This window comes from Tachyglossus aculeatus, chromosome X4, assembly GCF_015852505.1.
Source record: "Tachyglossus aculeatus isolate mTacAcu1 chromosome X4, mTacAcu1.pri, whole genome shotgun sequence".
In the NCBI taxonomy this organism is placed as follows: domain Eukaryota; kingdom Metazoa; phylum Chordata; class Mammalia; order Monotremata; family Tachyglossidae; genus Tachyglossus; species Tachyglossus aculeatus.
In genome coordinates, this window is record NC_052098.1 from 44,710,732 (window position 1) to 44,718,026 (window position 7,295).

The window sequence follows — 7,295 nt, forward strand, 5'->3', positions numbered from 1 at the left end:
GTACTAAGTGCTTGGGAAGTACAAGTCGGCAACATATAGAGACGGTCCCTGCCATCACAGCCAGGCTCGGTGCTATTAAAATTAAGTCAAGCAGAATTCATACCTGCCTTCCGTCAGTACACTATCTAATTCAGTCTCATTTACATGGATAAACATTCAGAAGAACATACAAACACACAGATACTACAATGAAATGAGATGAAGGGGAAGATGGAAGTATTCTGTAGAAACCGGAGCACAAGGAAATTTAGTTGTGGAGTGTGAAGAAATCATGGGGGAGAGTAGATTTATTAGCAACCACTATCTCCCTGTAGTGGTTGTAAGAGTAACTCAGTGCTTAGAACAGTGCTTTGCACATAGTAAGCGCTTAATAAATGCCATAAAAAACAAAAAAAAACTATGAATTATGCATGTGGGAAGTACAAAAGAAGCAAGTGTTGCATGTCCTGGCAACAAGGAACTTACACTCCAATGGAGGAGACAAACATGAAAATATTTACAAATAATCAGAGGAAGTAATTGAATAACATATATTTCAAAGTTCTCAGAATGGGTAAAAGTAAGTGCATAAATCTGGCCATCGCTGGAGGGTTTGAATGACAGAGTGTTGGGAACTAATTGGAGAAACTTTGTTGGAGAAGGTCAAATCTTAGGAGGGCTTAGACTGTGGGGAGAGCTGTGGTCTATTTGATGTTGGGATAATAATGATAATCCTAATAATAATGGTATTTGTTAAGCGCTTACTATGTGCAAAGCACTGTTCTAGGCACTGGGGTAGATACAAGGCAATCGGGTTGTCCCACGTGGGGCTCACGGTCTTAATCCCCATTTCACAGATGAGTTAACTGAGGCACAGAGAAGTTAAGTGACTTGCCCAAAGTCACACAGCTGATAAGTGACGGAGCAGGATTAGAACCCATGACCTCCAACTCCCAAGCCCATGCTCTTGCTACTAAGCAACGCTGCTTCTCGGGATGATTTGAGGAGTTCCAGAAAGAGTGTGGGCAAGGAGATGGAGTCAGAAGAGATGACAATGAGGTAGTTAGATGGTATTTTCTATCTATCCCAGGGCTAAGTGTAGTGCTTAGACCATATTAGAAGAAGCAGCGTGGCTCAGTGGAAAGAGCACGGGCTTTGGAGTCAGAGGTAATGGGTTCAAACCCCGACTCCGCCACTTGTCAGCTGGGTGACTTTGGGCAAGTCACTTCACTTCTCTGGGCCTCAGTTAGCTCATCTGTAAAATGGGGATTAAGACTGTGAGCCCCCCGAGGGACAACCTGATCACCTTGTAACCTCCCCAGCGCTTAGAACAGTGCTTTGCCTAGTAAGCGTTTAATAAATGCCATCATTATTATTATTATTATTATTATTATTATTATTATTATTATTATTAGGCTTCATTTATAGCAGCCCATTCCTGCTTATCAGATCTCCACAGTAGTCCTAGGAAGCTTCAACCTGTATATGGGGTATTATGGCCTGTTACTTTCATTGGTTCTGATGTCTTTTGAATTGGCAGAGATAAGCCACTAAAGCCAGCCCTGGCTTCGGATGTCCCCCTCAAAGCACCCCCTCAAAGCACCCCCTCAAAGCCATGGAATCCACCTGCCCAGGGAGAGTAGGACGAGACCCATGCATTAGAGGAGGGGTCTTCCACCCCAGGGAGCATAGATGCCAATTCCAGAGGAATAATGGAAGCTGTTATCTTCACCCCCAAAGCTTTTGGGGAAGGGCAGACAGCCAAAGCCAGCCCCATTAGAGTGGGATGGAGTTAGATAGCCCCAACCCAGCAGGCCACCAAAGGCCAGGATTCCCGGGTTCTAAGGGTAGGACTTAGGGCTGCACTAAACATCCAATCCATCACCAAAAGCTTCCAGTCTCACCTCCACAACATCACCAAGATCTGCCCTTTCCTCTTCATCCAAACCACTACCTTGCTGGTTCAATCTCTCATCCTACCCCAACTGGATTACTGCATCAGCCTCCTTTCTCACCTCCCATCCTCCTGTCTCTCCCCGCTTCAGTCTATACTTTACTCTGCTGCCCAGATTATCTCTGTACAGAAATGCTCTGGGCATGTCACTCCACTCCTCAAAAATCTCCAGGGGTTGCCTATCAACCTTCACATGAAGCAAAAACTGCTCACTATTGGCTTCAAAGCTCTCCATCACCTCGCCCCCACCTACCTCACCTCCCTTCTCTCCTTCTACAGCCCAGCCCGCACCCTCCGCTCCTCTGCCGCTAACCTCCTCACTGTGCCTCGTTCTCACCTGTCCCGCCATTGACCCCCGGCCCACGTCCTCCCTCTGGCCTGGAATGCCCTCCCTCCACACATCCGCCAAGCTAGCTCTCTTCCTCCCTTCAAAGCCCTACTGAGAGCTCACCTCCTCCAAGAGGCCTTGCCAGACTGAGCCCCCTTTTTCCTCTCCTCCTTCCCATCCCCCCTACCCTACCTCCTTCCCCTCCCCACAGTACCTGTATATATGTTTGCACAGATTTGTTACTCTATTTATTTTACTTGTACATATTTACTATTCTATTTATTTTGTCAATGATGTGCATCTAGCTTTACTTCTATTTATTCTGATGACTTGACATCTGACCGCATGTTTTGTTTTGTTGTCTGTCTCCCCCTTCTAGACTGTGAGCCCACTGTTGAGTAGGGACCGTCTCTATATGTTGCCAACTTGTACTTCCCAAGTGCTTAGTACAGTGATCTGCACACAGTAAGCGCTCAATAAATATGATTGAATGAATGAATGAATGAATGAATGAATGAATGAATGAAAAGACCAGGAGTCATCCTGGATGAACTGAAGAGAACTGACCTAGTGGAAAGAGCATGGGCCTGAGTGTCAGAAGACCTGTATTTTAATCCTGGCTCTGCCATGTGCATGCTGTGTGACCTTGGGAAAATCACTTCCTTTCTCAGGGCCTCGGTTTCCTCATCTGTACAATGGGATTAAGTACCACCCCCAAGGCTGTGAGCCCCAAATAGGATAGGGACTGTGTCCAATCTGATAATCTTCTATCTAACCCATCTTAATAAATTCTATTATTATCATCATTATTATTATTATCAAATTCAGGACCTGCCATTGCTGCAGTCAATGAAAGACCCATAATTAGCACCTATCAAAGAAGGGTCTGGGTGGGGGGGGGGGGGTGTGTCTCTTTTGTCTCTCTGTCTCTGTCTCTATCTTGTTTCAGACTGGTCTCTGTCTTGTCTCTATCTCTGTATGTATCGGTTCTAATATTGTATTTGCTTTGAAATGTTCAATGTTTCTGCTGTCTAATTAATTTCAGTATCTATCTTTCTGTCTAGACTGTAAGATCCTTACATAAAGGGATCATGTCTTTGGACTTTTTTGTATTCTCTCAAGTCTTTAGTAGAGTGCTCTACATGTCATAGGCACTCAGTACATGCTATTGATTGATTGACCTATTTCTGTTGTGCTTTGTTCTCTGTTTTCTCTCAGTTTCCCTGTTTTAGGATTCCAGTTCTAGACCTAAGAAGCAGCATGGCCTAGTGGAAGAGCACGGGACTGGGACTCAGGGGACCTGGGTTCAAATCCCGGCTCTGCCACTTACCTGCTGTGTTGTCTTGGGCAAGTCACTAAACTTCTCCGCACCTCAGTTTCCTCATCTGCAAAATGGGGACTACATATCCTCACAGACTATGAGTCCAATATGGACAGGGACTGTGTCCAACCTGATAATCTTCTATCTATTGCAGGACTTAGTACAGTGCTTGGTACATAGTGACGACTTAACAAATGCTATTATTACGATGATTTTTATGAGTGCAACTCTCTGCCCTGTCCCCAAGAAGCCCCTCCTCAAGTTCATCTTTGTGCTCAAGATGTAAAGTTGGCGCCTATGCTGGAGAGCATCAAAACTCCCATGAGATCATTTTTCTTATGTGGCTCTATTTCCAGAGTCAGCAACTTCTCAACCATGGGTCCAACTCCAGGAACAGGATTTCACTGAGCCATAGTCTCAATTAAGCCCAGTCACCATGTCAAAATTTATGATAACCAGAGATCAAGCAGCTGCAAATTCTGGGCCATAATATCTCATTTAAACACATTCATGACCCCATCCACAGCCAAACTCTTACTCCCGTGGCCTGTCTGCACCCAACCTCGACTCAGGTTGGGGGTGTTGATTGGAGAGAGGTGGGGGTGAGATAAAGACTTGGAAGACATTTTAGTTCCTTAGGGACCTGCCCATTGGGTAGGAGAGTCTGCTCAGTGATTGAACTTGGGGAGTAAGGCTTGGTCAGAAAGAATATAGGGCTGCTCTCTTGCAGAACTATGGAGACCAGCACTCAGTGGAGCAACCACTGTGGTAGAAGCCACACACATGTTGTCAAACTGTGCCAATTCATGCTTTTCTAACCTCTTCCTTGCAACCGGTTCCCTGGGGGAGTTGCCTACCTTCCACTGCCTTGATTTCCCCATTCAAGACCAAGGGCCAAGAATACTTACCTTGCCCATCCCTATGAAGAGTAGCCAATTCCCAAAACTGGGAAGCTTTCTGTGTTGCCAAGATTCAAATGATCAATCAATCAGTCGATCAGTGGTATTTAATGAGTGCTTGCTGTGTGCTGACTATTGTACTAGGAATAGAAGCAGCATGATATAGTGATGATGATGATGGTATTTTTAAAGTGCTTACTATGTGCCAAACCCTTTTCTAAGAGCTGGGGGAAATACAAGGTTATCAGGTTGTCCCAAATGGGGCTCACAATCTTAATCCCCATTTTACAGATGAGATAACTGAGGCACAGAGAAGTTAAGTGACTTGCCTAAAGTCACACAGCTGACGTGGCGGAGCAGGGATGGATAGAGCACGGGCCTGGGAGTCAGAAGGTCGTGGGTTCTAGTCCCGGCTCTTCCACTTGTCTGTTATGTGACTTTGGGCAAGTCACTTAACTTCTCTGTGCCTCAATTTCCTCATCTTTAAAATGGGGATTGAAGCTGGAAACCCCATGTGGGACTTGTCTGCTATGTGACTTTGGGCAAGTCACTTCACTTCTCTGTGCCTGAATTTCCTCATCTGTAAACTGGGGATTGAAGCTGGAAACCCCATGTGGGACAGGGACTGTGTCAAACCTGATTTGCTTGTATCCACCCCAATCAATCAATCAATCAATCGTATTTATTGAGCGCTTACTGTGTGCAGAGCACTGTACTAAGCGCTTGGGAAGTACAAGTTGGCAACATATAGAGACAGTCCGTACCCAACAGTGGGCTCACAGTCTAAAAGGGGGAGACAGAGACCCCAGCACTTAGTACAGTGCCTGGCACACAGTAAGCGCTTAACAAATACTATTATTATTATTATCATTATTAATTGTGAGTACAATAGAGCTTTGTTGGTTTATTAATGGTATTGAGTGCTTACTGTGTGCTTAGCACTGTACTAAGTGCTTGGGAGAGTACAGTGCAACAGAGTTGGTAGACACATTTTCTGACCACAAGTAAAGTACTCTCTAGAGGAGGAGAATACATTAAAAGAAATTACAGATCCACTTAAAAGCAATCCATGGACTTATTAATCATCTACCCTTCTAAAACATCACAGCAATTCAGCAGCAAGCATCAGAATATGCTTGATAGAAGCCACTGAATGAGATTGCATAGGGGAATTATATTTGCTTTAGATGACATGGAGGTCATGGGCTGACCAATCCAATGAAAGCTTCTCAGTCTTATGATCAAATAAAGACTTTTTGGCTTGTTCCCTTCACAATTCAGGGCAAAATCATTCCCTTATGGATTTAAAAACAATAGCAAAGACTGACCATGTTCTTTGTGGCACTATACAAATGCTTTCTCAAGGTGTAAATGTATTTCCTACAGTTCATATTTCAGTGTCATGAATTTTTACAGTCCACTTGCATTTCAGTGTAGATTTTGGTCCAAAATGATTTATTTCTCAGTGATTCATTGCTCTGAGATGTGTTTGCCATTTAAAAAATGTAATGGCTGTTATCAGTAAGTTAGTGCAGGAACACTGGAGATCACTGAAAATAGATAGATCAGAAATGGAAGACTCTGGTATTTGCTTCTAAGTAGAAAATTAGGTATAAAGCGCTGATGGCAAGTTTGATTTATCTCTGCTCAAATCCTGGTGGTGAGTTCAATATCATTCAGCTGTTGTTGAATTGAAAATTGAATTATTGAAAATTTCTGCTAAGGTTGGAAATTTCTCTCCCCTCAAACATAAGAAAAAGATTTACAAAATGATAAATGCCCCCTTCAAAGTTGAAGCCAGAAACTTGAAATATTCTAATTGGTAGATGGCTATACGCTGTATTTGTTATCCTGGGGTTTCTTATCATGGTTATGCATAATGGATAATGGATCATCATCAGTTGATATTTTTAGGGGCCAGCCTTCTTTTCTAGAAGGTCTGCCTTTTTCATTTAAATGATAGCATGTACCATCTGCCCTCCCTACTTACTTGCCTCTCCCTGCCCACCCCCGCCGGCACCATCCCCCAACAAAAGCATTAGTTTCTAAAGTCTATTAGGTTCTCTGTCTGTGCCCTGATAATTCTTTAGTCAAAGACAAATAGGTCTGCATGTTGTCCTGATGATCTGTCATGTACCACTTTGTATCTCTCCTTGCAGCAAACAGGTGTAATTGGAAGATTAGAATGCTGAAGTGAAAACTAAACATAAATGGAATTACTACTGTGTCTGAGAGATCAAATAAATAAATCTTCAAACAAGATTAGATGACTTTAAGTGGTACTCATGTAATTAACTACTAGATTTCACCATACTTATATACCAATGCCTTGATTATGAATGATGTAATGCATTGCCTTCTGCTAAAGAAAGAAATGTCCCAACTGGGAGACAAAATGGGGTTGAGTTCAGGAGTGCCACTGAAAAGAGACTCTTCTCTTCAGCTGTAACCACATTCACTGCTTCAAACTCATAGGAGTAATAATAATAATGATGGCATCTGTTAAGCGCTTACTATGTGCAAAGCACTGTTCTAAGCACTGGGGGATACAAGGTGATCAGGTTGACCCATGTGGGGCTCACAGTCTTAATCCCCATTTTGCAGATGAGGTAACTGAGGCTCAGAGAAGTTAAGTGATTTGCCCAAGGTCACACAGCAGACATGCAGCGGAGCTTGGATTAGAACCCATGACCTCTGACTCCCAAGCCCGTGCTCTTTCCACTGAGCTATGCTGCTTCTCTAAATAGTGGAGAGCAGGGATACTAACCTTCCATAAGCTATGTATCACACTGTTCAACCTCGTTGTCTAGTTTC